Raw genomic sequence first — 20,975 nt, 5'->3', positions numbered from 1 at the left:
CTCACAAGCTCTTGTAAAGCACCACCGTATGCAGGACACAGAGCTAAGCCTGGGAGACACAGCGAGGCTGATCCAGCAGGCACGGTGACAGAGCAAGGACACAGTCCCAGGCATGCACACGTGTCCCCGTGACTCCCCAGCGCCCACGAGCTCACCAGGCCCTGCTGCTCTGTGTTCCTTCCAACTGTTGGTAGCTCCATCCTGGGGAAAGATGATTCCCATTTGGAGAAAGTGTCACAGTCATTGCATCAGGTGTGGCCGACCAGGGGAGGCAGCAGTCTGGGCACATCTCTCATCTGCCCTCCGCAGTGAGGGAAACAAAGAGGTTGTGCCTTGGTGAAGGAACACACAGGACAGCCAGCAATATAGAGAGCTTGGACCTAAGCCCATCTTTCCTGGGTCTGAGAAGCTGACAGCCAAGGGCCTCCATCCTCCTTACACATTGCACTGTGCTGGGATTGGTCCCTCCTAAGCTCCTGATGTCACCAGGAGAAGAGTGGGGAGGGACCTCCAAAGCCCCCAGGATGATGAGGTCCCCAAACTTCTTATATAACAACTGAGCTACTGAGTCAGGGTAGGCCCACCATATATGGAGCACCTCAGTATATATACTACAGCATACATACCATATACACTATATGATACACTCAGTATACATACTATATTATACACATCATATACACTATAGAGTACAGACTGGGCAGGCTGCCTCTATCCTATTCATCATCTATTCAGTGTTCAAAGTGCCCTGGCTAGGCAGCCGGTCACCCCTAGTGTGGTGGTTGGAATGAGAAAGGCCTGCGCAGGCTCAGAGACTTGAACACTCGATCTCATTAGTTGGAACTGTTTGGGAAGGATTAGGAGGTGTGGCCTTGCTGGAATGGGTGTATCACTGCAGTGGGGGAAGGGCTTTGGGGTTTCAAAAGACTCTGCCATTTCCAGTCAGCTTCCTTTCTCTTTTGCTCCTGGTTATAGATCAAGATGTGAGTTCTCAGCTGCTCCTGCCACACCTTTGTTCAGCCACCATGGCCTGTATCTTTCTGGAACCAAAACTCTGATTAAACGCTTTCTTTTATAAGTTGCTTGGTCACTGTTTTATCTCAGCAAGTACCTAAGACGCCCCATATTCATGAGAAGGGGCTACAGTCAAGCTGAACCCCAATAATTTTCAACGGTAACAACCAGAAATGGTAAAGTGCTTTTTGAGTCATGTTTGTTTGGTTTTGTGGGATGGGGTATGGGAGGGAGTAGCTCTTTGCCCTGAGGACGGGAGAACAACTTGGCAGACTTTTGTGTGCCGGCTGAACCCTGTCTGGGCTGGCACGGGCAGCTTTGGTTGGGGCACATGGTTTTTGGAGGTGCCATGGCTTCGCTGGTATGTCCCCTTTCATTCAGCAGAAGGAAGGGTGGGGAAGGAGGGCACTGTACCCTGGCCAAAGTCACTCTCAGGGAAGTCAGCGGCCTGAGCATGAGCATCTAAGTGAGGGGACCCCAGCTGAGGCTGGAGCCACGTGGCAGGGGGCTAGGGAGTAACAGAGACCCAGGACACAGAGACTCCAGCACCTCAGCCATGTTTCTTTACGTTCTACTTAGTTTTGTTTTTTACATAGAACAAATCCTAAGGAAAGCTGGCTTAACCTCCCGGAAACTGGGAATAAAGCTTAGAGGGAGGGGATTGGGGGAGAAAGCCGTTGGCCTGAAAATGCCTCCCTTGAGAGTAGGAGGGGATGGCTGGGTGGATAAGGCACCTGCAGGCAGAGCCGGGATGGTTGTCACACTGGGTACCACACAGGCAGAGCCACTGCTGTGGCTGTGGAGAACGTGTGAGAATTCCTCAGGGATCCCCTGAACCATTTTGGCAGGGAACCCAGAAAAAACAAATGGTGGGTGAGGAAGGAAGCTGGGGACACTGGTGGCACCTGGGCTACCACGGAGGAGGAAATGGATGGGACAGAGTCCAAAGCCCCTGTCAACACCTTGCTCTGTGGGTGCAGCTCAGCACTGGAACCAGGGTCTCCTGGTTGGTTGAGTGACCAGTGAGCCTGTGCTCTTGCTGGCTGCCTTCCTGTGAGTGTGAGCATGCGTGAGCACGTGCACACACACACACACACACACACACACACTGTCTTCCTTCCAGTAGGCTCAGATTGACTGTTTACTTCCCTGCCTGTCCAAGCAGTCATTGGATCCCTTTTTCCATATTAAGCAGTTGCTGTCATAGCCACTTCACACCTGCTCACATCTTTCCTCTCTGTGTCCTACAAGCAGGTTTCTGACAAGTCCATTTCCCTACAAAGAGGAGAGGAGGGGTTTGGAGGTGAGGTGATGGGAGGGTCTGTCTAAAAACAGGAGTCCAGCAATTCTGAGCTCCAAGCCCCACCTAGCCAGGGCTCAACAGAGGCCACAGCCCATGGGGGAGCTGGAGAGACCTCCTTGGGGCTCCTCAGCACCAGATGTGCCTATACATCAAACATGTAGACCCATGTGTGATGGAGCTTTTAAGACCCAGGCATTCACGAAGAGAGGCTACTCAAGAGTTCTGGGGGCCAGGAATGTAGCCAAGTTGGTAGCACGCTTACCCAGCTGGGACTTGAACCCCCAGCACCAGGTAAACTGGAGATGGTGGTACCCGTCTAGTACTTAGAAGGTGGAGGCAGGGGGATTTGAAGCCTAAAGTCAAAAATCATTCTTAGGGGCTGGAGAGATGGCTCAGTAGTTAAGAGCACTGACTGCTCTTCCAGAGGTCCTGAGTTCAATGCAACCACATGGTGGCTCACAACCATCTGTAATGAGATCTTTTCTTTCTTTCTTTCTTTTTTTCTTTCTTTCTTTCTTTCTTTCTTTCTTTCTTTCTTTCTTTTTTTTTATAAAAACTGAAGGAACAGTTCCTAATTCTTTTTTTTTTTAAGATTTATTTATTTATTATACGTAAGTACACTGTAGCTGTCTTCAGACACACCAGAAGAGGGCATCAGATCAACCATTACAGATGGTTGTGAGCCACCATGTGGTTGCTGGGATTTGAACTCAGGACCTCTGGAAGAGCAGTCAGTGCTCTTAACCACTGAGGCATCTCGCCAGCCCCCCGTAATGAGATGCAATGCCCTCTTCTGGTGTGAAGACAGCTACAGTGTACTCGCATACATAAAATTAATCTTTAAAAAAGTCATTCTTAGCATGGAGTGTGTTTGAGGATAGTTACTTTTCACTTTGCTTTGCTTCTCCTCCTCCTCCTCCTCCTCCTCCTCCTCCTCCTCCTCCTCCTCCTCCTCCTCCTCCTCTTTCCCATTTCTGGGGACGTCTGCACTGACCCCAGTCCCACATTTGGGCTGACTGTCATTGGCTATCCCAGTAGTTTTAGGCTGTTTGTTATTTTCTATCCCACCGTTTAGCTTCCCAGGCACATTGCCTGCTGGCTTCCTGTCAGTCTCGCCCATAGAGGCTGCTGACTGGAGACTGGTGGGAGGGAGAAGAAACGCCACTGTGTTCTCCTCGATGGTTTGGGGTGTCTGCAAGCAGCTGCTTATCCTAGCATTGGTTGGCTTCCATGGCTTACACACACACACACACACACACACACACACACACACACACACACACACGCATACACACGCACTTGTAGCTCCAGCCTGGAAGGCTCCTGGCATAGCCCTTGTCTTGCAGCCCAGTGTCTCAGCATTTCTGAGTCACCATCCAAGGCAAACCAGGTCCCACACCCAGTCATCTGCTCATCTCCTGTCTCTTTTCAGCAGTTCCGGGGCCTCCTAATTCCTTCAGGGAGCCACCTGGAAGAGCTCGGCTCCAGCTGAGGGAGATGGTGAGATAGCTCATCCTGTAACCTCAGGATTTGGGAGGTAGAAGCAGGAGACTCAGCACAGAGCCATCCTTGCCTACATAGCAGGTTCAAGGCCAGCCTGGACTACCTGTCTCAAAACCGAACAATAGGCTGAGTGTGGTGCCACACACCTGTAGCCCCAGCACTTGGAAGCAGAGATAGATGGGTCTCTGTGAGTTCAAAGCCAGCCTGGTCTACATTGTAATTCCAGGCCAGCCAAAGAAACTCAGTGAGACCCAGACTCAGAATTAAAACAAAACAAAAACACCCACCCTTAAGCAAACAAACCCACCCTCGGGTCCCCTCTGGCCCTGTCTGACCTTCAACATCTTGGAGGTGGTCTGCTGCTTCCTTGCACCTGGCCCCAGGCGCCTCCTGGCACCTGAATCCTTGGTCCCCACCCATCCTCATCTCCCAGCCTGCTTCTGGCCTCCCGACTGATGTCTTTACCTCCCACAATCCACTTTACAGCACCCAGAATGACCCAGTCCTGCCCCCTTCCTGGCACCCACACTCAGCTTCTCCCTGCCTAGAAGGATGCTCTCGTGTTTGAAAGGTCTGTACGTGTTCTGCTGAAGGGCCTGGGTCCTCGGGTCTGATGGTAGGAGGCTTTAGGTTTGAACAATGGACGAGCAGCTGCTTTGGATAGAAACAGCCTGGACCGAACACACCAGGGAGCCCCAGCCCTGCCCAGAGGAAGCCAAGTCTCTCTGTCTTTAGCAACTGACACTCAAACTTCAGGGAGCCGAATCACATTGTCAGGTGGGGGTGAGGGCACAGTCCCTCAAGTCTCCTGATAGGAATGGGCCCGGTGGCCGAGGCTGGCAGAGCCCTCGGGCTCATGCTGACTGCTTTGCTGCAGGGAACTCCGTACCTCCTGGGGTCTGAGCCGTGACCCACGAACTGCAGGGGGGGGGGTGAGCATGGAGGTGACCTTGTGCTAACTTGCCCTCTGGGAGCAGAAATCCTGTCCCTCCCACCCTGTCCCCTCCCCACTCCCACACCTCTCTCCACCCACAGCAGCAAAGACTCTGCGTGAGCCTGAGAGACAGGTGCTGGTGTTGGCTCTTTTCTTTTAAGAAGAAAAACAATGAAGAAGCAAAACCCAGGAAATGGAGGAGGGAGGGGGAAGAGAAACCCACGTTCTGAAAGAAGGTTACCTCAGCCAATTGCACACACACCCCACACCCAGACTTGGCCAGAAGGGCACAGAACTGAGAGACACCCTGGCCTTCTGACCCCCTCCCTTCCTGGAGTTCCCCCTCGTACTCCTAGCTTCTGGACTCCAGATCACTCGCCTCCACCCACCATTCTGTAGGAGGAGATTCCCTGGTGGCAGCCTCAGGTAGCCTCTGCAAAGCTCCAGTGTTCTCCTCAGATCTCAAGGATCGGCTTTCAGTGGCTGCCTCTCTTATCCCCCTCCCTCAGAGAGAGTTTAGCTTTCGTGGAGTCTGGACGGTCTTCCTGCCATCCTCACTGACCGTGGACCAGCTGGACGGACTCTCTCTCTCTCTCTCTCTCTCTCTCTCTCTCTCTCTCTCTCTCTCGTGTGTGTGTGTGTGTGTGTGTGTGTGTTTATGTCTGTCCTCATCTAAGGAGGCCAGAGATATTGCACCCCCTGGGACTGGAGTTACAAACATTTGTGAGCCTTCATGAGGATGGTGGAAATCAAACCCAGATCCTCTAGAAGAGCAGCCAGTGCTCAACTGCCAAGCTATCTCTTTAGCCCTTACTCTACCAGGCTAACCCTGTCCAGCCCTGCCCACCCCAGCCTATCTAACCCCATAAGGAGCTATCTTCTCACTGTGCACAGCATCTATCAGTGAGGTCCCAAGCCAGTTCCATGCAGATCTGGACCCCCTCTGCAGATGGAGACTCTCAGAGGAAGAGCCTCTTCCTTGGTCTGGCAGAGAGGGCCAGGCTGCCACCACGGGCTTTGACAAATTGGCCCAGTGTGGATCTGACATGCTCGTGGCTGAGGGAAGGAGGGCTAGGATCATCTTCTCAGGGAACCCCTCCCGTGAGAACTAAGGAGCAGGCCCACCTACAGCAGTAGTGCTGCAGCAGAGCCAGCCCACGCTCTCCCTCCATCTTCCTGATCTCTCCTTTTCCTGAGTACCCTTGAATGAGGGGCAATTATTCCAGAGACTCAGCAGGGGATGTTTTCCTGCCCTGAGGGAAAGGGGAAATATGTCCAAGTCTATTTGTTTAAATTATTCAGCCACCGGAGCACCAAAAGGCATGACAAGAGAGCCAGGGTTTGCCAGAGCTCAGCCCGTCAGCACCGCGGACAGCGCCAGTCCAGGCTAGGGCCCCAGGTGGCTGTAGGCTCAAAGCCGAGAAGAAGGAGGGGAAGAGGGGGTCTTTCTCTCTCTTCCCTTCCTTTCACTGCAGCTTGAGGGGACATTGGATGAGGAATGTCACTGCCCAGCCCAGTTGTCTGGTAATCAGCCATTCTCAGTGCCCTGCATGAAAAGGCAATTAGAGCAAGAATTAAAAAGCCATTGCATCATTTAAAATCCAATAACACGGCTGGCCTGAAATGTGTCCTCAGTCCCTCGGGAGGGTGGAGGTGGGACATGGGGAGGTACAGAGGGCAGAAGGCTGGCACACGGAGGGATGGATGACTCAGGAAGGGAAGCCAGGGTTAATCCGGAAAGATTGAGACTCCAGGCCTTCCAGCCATACAGATGATCTTTGCTGCCCAGCCACGGCTCTGTGACACACCCCACACCTGCCTTAGCAAGGTCCTCCTCTCTGACTCATCCAGCATTGATTGCTATCAATTTACTTTTCTTACACTGGGCAGAGTAAGGGGGCTGGGCAGTGTCCCCTCAGCGACGCAGACACCTCAGTGCCTAGTGCCGCACTGACTGGGGAAGGGGAAGGTGATCTAGGTGGCCTGAATTACTCAGAGCTGGTTTACTGACAGCAGAATTAATCACCCCCTCAGATAACATGGCCACATGGCCAGCCCCATCAGCCTCCCCACAACCCAGTAAGACCATCTCAGAGAAAAAAAAAAAACCAAAACCCGAAACCAAACCAAACCAAAAACCAACCTTCATAATTCTTACAAAAGACAGTCTGGCCATTTCTGCCTTTGGCTGGCCAGGTCTAGAGAATCCACAAATACTCCTTAAGGTCTAAACTCTGAATCTGTTTTTCACTCCTGAGAGAGACAGAAAATTCCTAATCTGCTGAGAGGATGTTAACCCTTTTGGCGTGGAGAAGCCTCCTGCAGAAATCTCCCTGTCACCAGCTGACTGCCTTGATGTGGCAGCAAGGGGGGAGACGCTTCTCTTTCATTTCCCATCCTCTTTAAGCAGCAGCTAAAGCAGGGGATTGCAGTTTGATGGGAGCTGTTCTTGCAACCCGTGCCTCCGGTCCCTCGGGGGGGCTTACATGTGTCTATTTAAAACAAACCTCCCTTTTCCTCTCCTTTGCACAAAGACAGCCATGGACATGTGAGGGAAGCCTTTCTTTGGGTAGAATTCAGCCCTGACAGCCCAACTTTCATGAGCCAAGGCCCCGTGTGACTAGTGCTTAAACGGACAAGCTAGGTGATGGGGGTGGATGCCTGAGAACTGGGGTGTGCTCTAAATTCCTGCGGGATTTCTGACTGCAGTTTCTGACTCAGAGTTTGTTTGCACTTTCAGGAAAAACCTTATTCTAGAAAGTGCAGAAGGGGAAAAAAATGGACACAGTTTGGGGAGAAAGATGCTGTCTGTGGGTGCTGCACAGAAGAGGACTGTCGTTATGTAAAGATGTCCCCAAAGCCACCCTGTCTGTGTCTGTCCGACGTCTAGGACCTTTTGGTGTGGGCTTCGGCCAGATGTGACACTTGGCTGTTACAGTTGCTGAATATTGTATTTTAGAGGCTCAGCCTCCACATCTCTAAAGAGGTTGGTCCCTGAGCTCTACGGGGACTTGGGGCTGTGAGTGTTACCCACCAACAAACCACCTCAGCACCAGATCTGACCAGCAGACTCCTGTGTGGGCTGATTTACCCTCCTCCACCAGTCCTTCCCCCTCCCCCATGCAGTCACCCATCCCTGATCCACAAAAGTGGAGTTTTCTCAGTGCAAGGTCCTCCCTCTGACAGCCCTTCACAACCGTCAGCTGCAGGGCTTGCACAGTCCTGCCGCTGCCATTCACAGCTGTTGGGAGTACCCCTGTCCCATGGCCATCGGCCCAGCAGATGTGGGGAAGGGAAAGACTAAGGTTGGCTGATGTGATAGGGCTGAGCAGTTTGGCCAGCCTGGCACTTGTCTGCCTGCATCAGGCTGACATCTGAGGCAACTCTGGCTCCCAGCTGTGCAGCATATAAAACCTCCGCCAAGACTTGTCTCCTCCTTAAACATGAAAGTGCAAACTTTCCCGCACCGTGGACTTCCTTAATCATTTATGAAAACGTGTCAGCTGTCGATGCATTCTTGTTCTGGTGCCTGGTGCCCTGGATTAGGGAGGCAGGGAGCTGCCTGGCCAGAGGGTTGAAGAGAAAAAGAGAGGTCAGCCCTTCCTTGTAATTAATGCATCACACTTCCAAAGACATCCGCTGTCTCTTCAAACATATCCATCATCTCTAAAAAAAAATCTAAATATGTGCACTTAAAATTCAATCTCAAAAGAGATCTGATACCCTCAACTTGACTCACGGTCAGAGCAGAAAGAACACACTCCACTCCATAGATATCCTGTCATGAGGCCTGCTCTCAAAACTCTGTCCCTAGAACCAAAGTCATCTGTCACCTCCTAAAGTTTTATAATGGCAGCATTTGCGATAAACTTCCATAAATAGAAAGGGAACCCAGAAAACAAGCTAGGGACTGAGACATTTCTAGAAGTATTTCAACCACCCAGGGACATATTGAACAGGGAGTCAGCAGGGGTGCTGTGTAAATCTGTGCTGAGGCTCAGGTGGCTCGCACCCAGAGTCAATAGTCTGCGATGCCGAACCCAAGAGGAATGCCTTTTATCCGATTGTTTAGGGTCCAGGCTTCCCGTGCGTGTTCTGTGGACTCCACGGGAAATTGGCGATGCCGAGATGTTAATGCCAGCAGCAGATGTCACACTCAAACAAGCCACTCCGCAAATTGGAAATTAGTGCAAGATGGATCCTCTCTTTGGCTGTGTCCTTCCCTCTCTCCCTCCCTCCCTCCCTCCCTCCCTGTCTCCTGCCATGGGGTTCTGGTGGTGGTGGCTGTACTCTGAATCATTTGTGAGCTCTGGAAATAACAAGAGAAGAGAAGATCTAGAGTCACACAGGTCACCATAGACAGTGTCCCCTGGGGCACAAGAGAATTCTTGCTCCACTTGACCTAGATTAGAATGTGGTTGCTCCCAACTCCAGGTGTCTACTTCCAGCTCTGCAAGGAATATTGAGGAATCTGAGTGCGCAGCTTGGCAGTCCCTTGCAGGAGGCTTGCACATTTAGTTCTCACCAGCTTTCTGAGAACCCCACCTTTAAGGACTGGTCATTTTTCATTTTTATGCCTTCAGCTCAGACGTGTCTAGAAATCCTGGGTTCTTTTAAGCTCCACTTCTCTCTAGCCATGGTCCTCTGCGTCTTTGAGGGAAACATCCAGAAAATGAGGCAGTATTTGAGCAGTCTCTTCTCCCGTCAGCTCTCAGAGGTATCTCCTGGCCTTTCCATCCTCTCCCATGTCCTGTGTCCTGGGGGCCTGGGTGACCTAAGTCCAGCCATTCACTGAGAAGGTTTTCAGATCATAGCTCTAACCCCTTGACACCTCCCTGTGTTCGGTGTCTGCCCTCCCCGATTTAGTATCATTTGCAAATTTAATTAACTTGTCTTTGCCGCCTCATTCCAGGCCCCTAATGAAGATGTTCTGGAAGTGTGTGGCAAACAATATTTCCAAGGTCACTAGGTTAAGAGCATTAAGTGGCTAATAGTTCTGCCCATTATGGGGAGAGAGAGGCCATCAAGTGCCCACATGTGATCTGAGCCGTTTCCTTGAGCTCTGTGGCTTCCTCTCGAAGGCCGGAGCCAGGTTTTCAGTCGCTCGCCCTCGCCCCGGGTATCCGTGACAGTTCCCATTTGGAAAATGTAGAGCACAGATTATCCCTTCCCTATTTTTGTCCAGTGTCTAGCAGATAAAGCAGCCACTAATTGAGCATTTGTGGGGAGAGATGAGGTACACGGCCAAGACAAAGTAACCATTATTGGGCTTGTTATCCGGCCTTTTCTCCATTTCTAATGCAGAAACCACGACAGGAAAACACAAAACCAGCCACCCCTGATGCCCCAATGCCTGTCGGCCCAGCATCCAGAGGCAGGAGGATCACTGAAAGTTTGAGGCCAGGCCTGATCTATGGAGATGCCAAGAAAGGACAGGAGGGAAGGCCACTTAGTCCAGCAGTTTGTGCCAGTCCCCCTACCCCCACCCCCTTGCTTTTTGTGGACTTCCTCCTTCTTGTATGTGCCCTCCCCTCCTCTCACACTGCAGCTGCAGTGCTAAAGTTCAGCACTCACCCTGAATCAGCTGAGATCCAGGAACACTCCCAGAACTCTTTCTCTACCCCTCACTGAGGGGAGTCCCAATCCAGCTCTCTCTCAGACAGAGACACCTCTGGACCAGACTCCTTGGAAGGGGCCTCATTGGTGGCCATAACTCTCTCCTGGGCCCCGTGGAAAGGCCTGAACCCCTGAACCACTGTCTCTGTCCTCCCGGTTTATGTTCTACCCCAGCAAGCTTGGGACTGTGGCATGCTGGGATGGCTCATCGAGACAGCTCACAGGATGGGTCTCTTGGACAGCCAAAAGAACACAGCACTCAGTCTCCAGGTATATGTGCCCCACTGCAGACAGACAGTACTCGGTACCTGTGCCCCACTGCAGTCATATGTTTACTCACCGATGCAGAGAAGCCAGAGGGCACTGTCTAAAATGTAGGCTGAGGCTGCTGCCCCAGATCTGAGTCCTGGCCTTGCTGGGTCCATAGCTGAGTGGGTTGGGGCCAGCTGCTTCATCTTGGTTTTCCCACATGTAAAACAAGGGCTGATAGCTAACGCTCTCATGCACAGTCAGCCAAGCGCAATGAGATGTCAGAGAGCAATCTGCGAGGCCCGGTTAGTGTTTGTCACTGCTGTAGATGCTGCAGACAGGCAAGCATTTTCTATGATGGTTATAAACTATCTGTGACTCTAGTCCTAGGAGAACTGACACTGTTTTCTGACCTCTGAGGGCACCAGCCATGTACACACAGTACAGGCAAAACACTCATGCACATAAAATAAAAAGGAGAAGAAGAAGAGGAAGAAGAGGAGGAGGAAGGGGAGGAGGAGGGAAAGGAGGAGGAGGAGAAGGAGGAAGAAAAAGAAGAAGAGGAAGAAGAAGGAGAAGAAGAAGGAGAAGAAGAAGAAGAAGAAGAAGAAGAAGAAGAAGAAGAAGAAGAAGAAGAAGAAGAAGAAGAAGAAGAAGACAAAAGTGGTCCATGAGGTGGCTGCCATATTACCTGATTCTGATGTGTAGTTGCTTGGCATGACTGCTTTGAATCTCACTGCCTTGGGTTCAAGAGGGGTTCCTAAAACAAGGTCTGTTCACCTTCCCAGAAGGCTCCATGTGCCCCATGGCTTCCATGAAAGGGAACTGTAGCCTTCCATCTCCAGACCTGCATTGGGCACCTGTCAGTTGCTGTGACAAACACAACCCAAAACAACTCCTAGAGAAGAAGAGTTTATTTTGCTAATGATTCCAGACGGTTGAGTCCACCATAGAGAGGTGTAGCCGACAGTGGCCACAGAGAACTGGGTTCCTGAAAGGAAAGCTGGGGCTGTGTGGGAGGGATGGACGAGAGAAATAACGAGCCAAGACAAAGTTTCTCTGATCAAGGCTCAATGTTTTAATTCTTAAGTCTGAATATAAAGAGGGGGAACCCATCTCCCACTTTGCCAGGATCTCCTCAGGAAAACAAGCTCAGCTGCTCAGCTGGTACTGGCTTCTTGCAGGAAGCTGCAGACGTGGCAGGACAATAGACTTCACATAGGTTGGAAGACTCCACCCTAAGTGGGCTAGCTGTGGCAGACAAGGTCTGATTTAGCCTGCTCAAGGCTGGGGGAAGGGCACAGCGAGGCAGGGGCATGACAGCAAGAAGCAGTACAAAGAGATCACATCTATAACCACAAGCTCAAAGCAGCATGGACTGAAAACAGAGAGAGGCTGTGAGCTCTCAGAGTGCACCCCCAAGGCTGCTCCTCCCCCAGCAAGGCCACACCTCCTCCAAGGATGCTCCTCCCCCAGCAAGGCCACACCTCCTAACCTCCCCAAACAGTGCCACCAACAGAGACCAAAGGAACGGATGTCTTAGTACACTGCAACACTTGACCCAGAGCTTGCCACCTGCTGTTTATCTATTTTCTTTCTTTCTTTTTTTTTCTTGATGATAGTGAAGATTAAACCTCTGGCCTCATGGGTCCTGGATGAGTGCTCACCACCTACCTTTATCCCCGGCTTTGGGCATAGAGTGGAGGTCTCAAGTTTGGGCTGACCTCAAACTTCCTATGTAGCTGAAGCTAACCTTGAACTCCCAAAGATCTCCTTGCCTTTCCCTTCCCAAGCATATGTCACCATGTGTGGCTGGGTTTGTTGTTGTTGTTTTTGAAACAGGGTCTTACTTACTAGGTTGACCTTGAACTCAAAATCCTCCTGCCTCAATCCCTTGGGTATTGAAATCCAGGTAGCTCTTGTAAGATGGCATGTGCTTCCGATTTCTGTGTCCATAAGTAAAGTTCCATTAAGACATAGCCACGCTCACTTAATTGCCAACCTGTGCTTCTAGCTCTGACTCTTCAGGCAACTGTAAAAGCCTGTTAGCTTTCACTTACATTCCCAGCACTTGGAAGGCTGAGGCAGGAGAATTAACTATGGGGCCAGGCATTTCCAGAACTTTCCTCAGTGCCTCTTTCAAGGGCAGAGTAAGCCCCACACAGGTACTACTCTCCAGGCCACTGAACACTCAGTGTGTCACTAGTACGGTAGATTGGCCAGGCCTGCTATCACAACACTTGGGCAGTGGAGGAATTCAAAGTTATCCTTGCCTACATGGCGCATCCAAAGCTAGCCTGGCCTACATGGCAAGACCCTGCCTCCACGTAGACAAACAAAAACTGAACAGACGCTATGAACGGCCACAGGCTTCCTAATCCGTTGACGGTCGCTATGAGCGCCACAACCAGCAGAATGTCGATCTGCAAGAGGCAAGAAGGAGTTCCTGTTCAGCCCAGCTGCCGGGTTGGTTTCAACTTCGGGAGTCTGACACCAGGCGGTTTATTTCAGGCATATTTAAGCACAGCACAAGTTGGGAACCGTTTCCTGGTGATAATTAACTCAATCCCATGTGCGCAGCAAAGCTTAAGACGTGACTGCGTCAAAACTCTCATAAAGTACAAGTAACATCTTCCATAAAGACGGCTTCTGCAGATTAGCCAGGAAAGCAGGCTCTAGGTAAACAGCGCATGCTTAGGGGCTGGGGAGCCAGTGTGGCCTAGCCCTATAGACAGCTCAGAGGTCAACAGATATTAGCCACATCCGCCCCAGCCTTCGGGTGGAAAACAGGTCATGCATCTCTCTCTTTGAAGGAACGACACTGTGTGTTTAACATCCCTGGTTCCTCTAGCGCTTGTCTGTGAGCACAGGGTCTCCATGCCGCCTACAAAACACAAAGTCTAGATCCTACAGGGTCTGCTCCCTGGACCTGTGTGTGCTCCCTAGGTCCCCAGAGGCCCCACCTCAGCCCCACCCTCCAGCCTAGTCACTTCCGGCCTTAAACCTTGAATTGTGCCTCAGTTTCCTGTTCTTTAGATTGGGGGGATGCTCAGCCTATGGAGTGGCTGCTTTACCTGGAACACACCTGCGGTGCATGTTGTAGAAATGGCACCGTCAGCAGTGGCAAGTGGGCATGACTCTGGTCACAGTCACGGTGCCACAAATTTCCTGGGCAGACAGCGGTGGGGTTGTCTCATTTAGATGACAAACCTCTAGCCCTTCCTTGGCCTCCTGGCTGCATTGGGGACCCTGTTGTTGATGGAGATGCTGCCACGTGAACCTGAACTCTTTCTCTCTCTTGAAGGGCTTCTGGGGAGACAGGCAGAGAATGAGATGGCTGAGGTGCTGGCCTGAGGAGGCTCAGCAGGGTCCTGCAAGGACAGACAGGAAAGGCGGTCAGGGAGATGGCTTTGCCATGTTTGTAATCTGTGCGTGCATATGTGCTCCTATGGGTACATAACTGGGTACACGGGTACACATGCATGTATATGGGCATGCGTGCAGAGGTCAGAGGTCAGTCTTAGGTGTGGTTTCCCAGGCGCTGTTCTTGTTTGAAACAGGGTCTCTCACAGGTCCAGAGCTTGCAGATTAGACTAGAGTAGCTGGCTAAGCTGGCTAGCAAGCCCCAGGGATCCCCTGACTCTGCCTCCCTGATGGTTGCTGGGGTTACAAATGGGTTCTACCACACCAGCTTTTTTATTTTTTAATTAATTAATTTATTTATAAGCCAGACAGTGGTGGCGCATGTCTTTAATCCCAGCACTTGGGAGGCTGAGATAGGCGGATTTCTGAGTTCGAGGCCAGCCTGGTCTACAGAGTGAGTTCCAGAACAGCCAGAGCTACACAGAGAAACCCTGACTCAAAAAACCAAACAAAAACAAAACCAAACAAAAAAAGATTTATTTATTTATTTTATGTATGTGTAGCTGCCGTCAGACACATCAGAAGAGGGCATCAGATCCCATTACAGATGGTTGTGAGCCACCATGTGGTTGCTGGGAATTGAACCCAGGACCTCTGGAAGAGCAGCCAGTGCTCTAATTGCTGAGCCATCTCTCCAGCCGCCCATGCCAGCTTTGTTATGTAGGTTCAAGTGTTCACATCTGCAAGGCCAGCACTGAGAACTTTCTTCTTTGTTTTTTTTGTTTGGTTCTAATTTTTATTTTTGAGACAAGGTCTATGTAGACTTGATTGTGTAGACTTTGAGACTATGTAGCCCTGGCTATCCTGGAGCTCACAAGGTAGACCAGGCTGGCTTCAAACTCACAGAGGTCCTCCTGCCTCTGCCTCCAACTGCTAGGATTAAAGGCGTGCACTACCACTATCACCATCACCCAGCCTCCTCCTCTTCCTCCTCCTCTTTCTTCTCTTCTTCTTCTCCTCCTCCTTCTTCTTTTTAAAAAAAGTAGTAGTCTCAAGTAGCCCAGGCCAACCTCAAATTCACACACATAGCTGAAGCTGGTGCGAGCTCCTGAACGCCCTGCCTCTAGCACCAAGTGCTGGAACGGCAGTCCTGTCTACCATACTGAACTGGTGGCACTGAGTTTTCAGTGGACAGGAGATGGGAGAGCTAGGCCTCACACACAGAAGAGACATCTGGGAAATCTCTGGGAGCCCCTGTTATCATGGCCCCACCCATAGCGGCTCCGTGCCCGGTGCTCCATCTGTGTGGACAAAGGTCAATAGGCTCTGCAGGGAAGAAGATGGACATAAGGACTCAGCAGGCCAGCGGCTAGCACAAGTCAACTAGGGAGCATCCTCCAGGCTGTGAGGGCCCCACGCAGGTGCAGGTGACTATGGCGAAGGTGGGAGCAGGGCAGTGGGCCCACACCACCACCCCCATTTCCTTCTTCCTCCAGCAGCTCCAGGAGCTAGGGGGACCGAGCTCTCCAGTGAGTTGTCCCCTCCTGCCCTTGTGCCATCTGATCACGCCTGAACTGGGCTTCAGATCTGGTTCCCCAGCTGCCTCTCAGAACCCTAGAAGGCTCGTGGTGCATAAGCAGCCAAGAGAAGCAGGGGAGATGTAAGGAGCAGTTTTGTCCAATCAGAGGCTGTTCGGGTGGTGCCTGGCAGGGAACCCAGCCGAGTTCAGCAGATACATAGCCCTGCTTACCACGGTGGCTTTGCTGTGGTCTTATGAATAATCTGGTCCCAAGGGGGACCCCACAGAGAGTTTCAGCCAGCCAGGCACTAGTACTGGAGGGGAGGGACTCACCCCTCAGAGCTGAACTGGAGTCCCCAGTGATGAAGAGGGCAGTCCGCCTGGTCACAACACTAAACCCCATACATCCTGCTCACTAAAGCACAGATAAATGTGGGTGACACGCAGGCTGCCAGTTGGATCAGGAAAATGAACAACAATTGGATTTTGCCTTTTTTTATTTAAAGTTTTTATCGATTCCTATGGAGTGGATTAAGTGTGAACAGCGGACTGAGATGGCGTCCGAGCATCTCTGTGGGGGAAACGGGACACATCAGTCTCAGCAGAGACGGACCGTGGCTCAGGGGCTCTGCCCACGAAGGTGCCCTTTGACTGCCTGGGAATTAAATGCAGTTGAAGTGGAAACTTAGGCCATCCTTGCTCCCTGATGCTCACAGTCTGAACAAAATGCAGAGAAAGTGAGGTGAGGAAGGCGAGGGGGGATGGTGAGGGCACAGAAGGCAGGCTGTGTGGTAGAGACTGGCAGCTGAAGAGACAGGCCCTGGCAGAAGGGGGCGGGGACAGGACGGGGGGGGGGGGAGGGGGACTGGGTGGGGATGGGACGGGGGCGGGGCTAAGCTGGATGTGGAGAAGCTTGCAGACCATCTTCTGTCACAGGGGATCCAGGCTAAGCACTGGACCACAGAGCCTGCCTTCCCCCTCCCCCTCCAGAAGTCCCACCCCTGTGCTCAGCAGTCCCTGAGGCAGGTGTCACCTTGACTACATCAGGTACCCTGCACCTGACCCCCCTTCTTCCTCCACAGACTGCCATGCTCTGGATGGGGGCAAACACCAGGCCTCAGAAGACCAGCATTCCAGCCCTGCTTTTTGAAGGAGCCACCAGAGGCTGTCGCCCAGCCTGGCTCTTCCACCAGCCCAGGGTCACCCAGAGCCTCTTCCTTAAGTCACCCTACATTCTCCATCCCCACCTCTCCCTGTTCACTTATGACCTGAGTCCTGAGGGACACCCCTGCCAACACATACGTCCTACCTTCCTGCCTGTCGTTCCATCACCTAAATGTGAGTGGCAGCCTGTTCACGCTCTCTCTGCCCAGGGGTTATCAGCAGCAGAAGGCACGGGCAAGAGGCAGAGAGGACTGATGGAGCTGAGGGAGCCTGGCTGAGCTGGAGCTCGCCCAGTGAGGGAGGACCCTACTCTCAGCCCTTGGGTGATGACGTTTTCAATCTGTCCTCTTCCCCATGTGAGCCAATGGACCCAGAGCTATCCCTTCCATCACCCTAAAGAAGCTAGGGCTCTCTGGGCTCTGTTGGTAATTTACGAGTTCTCTTTCTGAGCAATGAGGGCACCATCTGACCTCAGCTAACAAAGAGCCCATAAGTGGGTGAGCAGGCTGGGCAGCCCTCCGCAGATCTTTATCAGGGGCCACCACTCTGGGGCAGAGAGCTCAGAGTTCATTAGGGGATCCAGATGCTGCAGCTGGCCCAGAGAAGCCAAGCACTGGCTCAGAATAGCACAGCTAGAAGCCAGGCTTGCCCCAGCGTGGGGCAAAGCCGTCCATCACTGGGCTATAACCTTCTGTCAATGTTCCCCTCCAAGATTCCAGGATGGCGACCCGGCAAGGCTGCGGTCTTCTTGCTAGTGGTATACGCAGCTGCCATGCTTACCTCCCAGACTGAAGCCTTCATTACTATCTTCACGCACGGTGAGCTCCAGAGAATGTAGATAAGACGCAAGCGCGTGCGCCCGCCTGTCCGCACCCATGCACCCACACTCGCCCATGCCCACACATGTACGAATGCAATCCCCGAGGAATGCTGAGCTCTGTGAAGCCAGGCATCTTTGGTAAGCCCCTAGCTGCAGTTCCAGGAACAAGAGCTCCTAGACAGCCTCCATCCTTCCGTAACCTTCACCAGTATCACTCAGAGCTGTGGGCAGCTCACCCCTCACACTCCTTCAGAGGGAGATGTATATCCCAGGCTTCTCTGTGGTACCAAGGACGGCCCTGAGCCTATGCCTGTAGATCTGTCCAAGGAGCAGGCTGTCCCACGCAAGAGGATGAAAAACTAACATTTTTAAACAAAAGAAAAGTCTCAAGCGGGCTCATCCCAGCACTGAGGCAGTAGAGGTGGGGAGCTCAGGAGGTCAAGGTCAGCCTTGACTACATATCGAGTTTGACACTAAACCACATGAGATCCTGTCTCCAGAATCCCCCTGTGCCGATGCCACAGGAGATCTCTACCTCTAAGTGACCCTGGGACTAAGCATTGGGGTTCAGGGGTAGAAATCCTGGGCTGCCATGAAAGGTGGGGCCTGGATCCTTGGGGGATTAGAGGACTAGAATGCTGAGAGTCATAGCCAGGGTGAGCTATACAACCTTCCTTCCCTAGAGACTCCAAACAAAATCAGGGCCAATGGCAACTCCAGGGGGTGTGGCTATGGAGAAGCAGGACCACCATCCTGGCTCACACTTCAAGGGGAGTCTGGAGGCTGAGCAGGCATTTGGGTTCCTTGAATCCACAGAGAATGAAATGGGGGTCTCCTGCCTCATCCAGCCAGAGTTTGAGTCGCTGTCCAGAGGCCGGGCAGCTTGCTCTATCCAAGCCTGTCCCTGAATGTACCCCTCCCTATATGGGACAGGCCACGCTGAATCCAGATGACACTTTGGGACATGCTGTCTGTGCACCTTCTCCTGAGTCTGCCTAAAGCTCACCAGATGGCTCTAGGGTCTGCAGGGCAGGGCACAGGACCGTCCCAAGCATCACCAGAGATGACAACGGGCTTATCTGACTGGAGGGCTGGCATGTTGCAGGCTGGGCGGGGCTAGAGTCAAGCAGTATGACTCATAGGTGCACCAGCTCCCCTAGGCACCCTTGAAATGGGTTGCATTACCGTGGGCACCCCCCCAAACGGGCTACGTTATTGTGCACACACACCCCAAATGGGCTGTATTAATGTGCTCAGTGGTTTTCCTCGTAATTGCAGGAAGCCGAGATTTTTATGAAGAAACTGCCTATTCCTTCACCCATAACTCATCTCCCTGCCTCGACTCTAATCAATCACCTCCCAGGGACTGGGAGTTCTGGGCCACCCCATGGCGCCCTCTCAGGCTAGGCTTTCTACTACCTTCTTTATAGGCTCTCTGCTAAGAAAGACGCATCTGCACACTTAAATATGCATGAAGGACAGTCATTACTCTCTCGGTTTAAGTTAATTAACAGTAACTGTCTGGGTGCTATTTTTTCTTAAGCACCAAGAACCGATGCATGGTGGACAGCCCCCAGCCTGACTTCAAGCCCTGAGAGGCTTTGAGGGACCTGAGAGGCGTCATGCAGGAGACACTGGAAATAAAGGCTCTTTCAGAGTTAGTGCGTTTGGAGTCTTGGGAGTTTGGCCCAGGTGGTCAGAGACAGGTGAGTGTGGTTGTGGTGGCTGAAGAAGGCAGGGTTATCCGTGTGATTTACTGCTGTGGGAAAGAGAATGGTGCCAGGTCCAGAGCCAGTGAGGCTCCTGCAGGAGACCAAGGAGGCGGGACTTATGGGCTTCTGGGAACTTATTACCAAAGAAGAAACCAGACACGATGAGGGCCGTGGAAAGAGACAGCGTGGTGTGGTGAAAGTTTTGGAATTTTGATTTCTTTTAAAGACACAGAAATATTATGAGAATGTTTTACCCCTGGGTGTGGGGCTGCTTCAGACTGTCTGCAGCAGCTGACTATGATTTGCCTCATGCTCTAGCAGAGGTGTGGTTTTGCCAGCTGCAGATAGTTTCTGTGATTGTGTGACATTTGGAATTCTGGGAAGTTTTCAGAGAGGAGGGGTTGGTGATTGGTAGCCACTGAGGGAAGTTGGTTCGGGTTGTTAGGAGCCATGATCAAAGAAGGAAAAAGAGGAAAGAATTATATTCAGGGGTCTCTCTCTTTCTTTCTTTCTTTCTCCCCCTCCTCTCCCCTCTCTCCTCTCCTCCTTTCTCTCCTATCTCGGCATAGGAGGTGAAACCAGAGGGGTAAAGGGTGGGGAAATAAAGAACCCACGAAGTAGCAAAGGCTACAGTGCAGGATGTGTTTCTCCAGCCGGGCAAGGACAGCCAGAGGTGGATGTTACAGTAAACAGGGCATGACAGCATGAGCTGTCACAGGACGGAAAGACGGACCCAGCAATGAGGCAAAGTGAGGCAGGCATCTGAGAATGGCAGACAGTGACCAGAGCACTGTGTGCAGGGGAGGTTGAGAGTATCTCTCAGAGAACCCAGATGGAGAGCTGGAGACCCCTGGTGGGGCTGCCACTGAGGAGGCAGGAGATAGTATCCCCAGGAGGGAGATAGTCGAGATAACGAACAAACAAATGCTCTCTCCATCTGTCCTCAGCAGGAACAGAGTAGGGCCCGCAGAACCAGGCCTGGTCCCTTGGCACTGGGTCAGGATAGACCGGCTGCATGGTTTGGACTTTATTAAATACAAGACCCAAATGTCAGTCGTGCAAAGGTCCTGGGGCAGAGAAGAGCCTGGTGCATTCACAGATAATGAGAAAAAGGCCAGAGCTGAGAAAGGAGGGTGAGAGTGGGGTCAGTATAGACCGGCTGTATGGTTTGGACTTGGGGTTCACTCTGCTGAGGCAGGAGCCTTGGGGGATTTGATCAACGGAGGAACATGGTCTGATTTTCATTTTAAAGGGAGCTGCCCAACTGTTGTATTTGAGCATGGGCCACGGGGGTGTGGGACTGGAAGACGACAAAGATGGTAGAGAGGGGAAAGTGGAAGTTGGGGGTCAGGACCCAGAGTGGCTTGAGATGGAACCCCACAGGATTTCCTATCTGATGCAGAAACTGAGGAAAGAGATCACAGAAATGGAGGGGCAGAGGGGGTGGCACCTCAGGATTGTAGCTATAGCTGGAGTAGCCAGTGGGACTCCAGCTGAGGCAGGGCCTCTGTTTTAGGATTACTACTGCCAAAGATGAAACACCGTAACCAAGCAACGTAGGGTGGGAAGGGTTTATTTGGCTTACACTGCCACATTGCTGTTCATCATCAAAGTCAAGGCAGGAACCTGGAGGCAGGAGGCCACGGAGGGGCACTGCTTACTGCTCCTCATGGCTTGCTCAGCCTGCTTTCTTACAGAACCCAGGACCACCAGCCTAGGGATGGCGCCACCCACAGTGGGTGGGCCCTCCCCCATCAATCACTAATTAGGAAAATGCC

This window comes from Mus musculus, chromosome 17 (genome assembly GCF_000001635.26).
Source record: "Mus musculus strain C57BL/6J chromosome 17, GRCm38.p6 C57BL/6J".
NCBI lineage: Eukaryota > Metazoa > Chordata > Mammalia > Rodentia > Muridae > Mus > Mus musculus.
Note: the sequence above shows the minus strand (reverse complement) of the source record.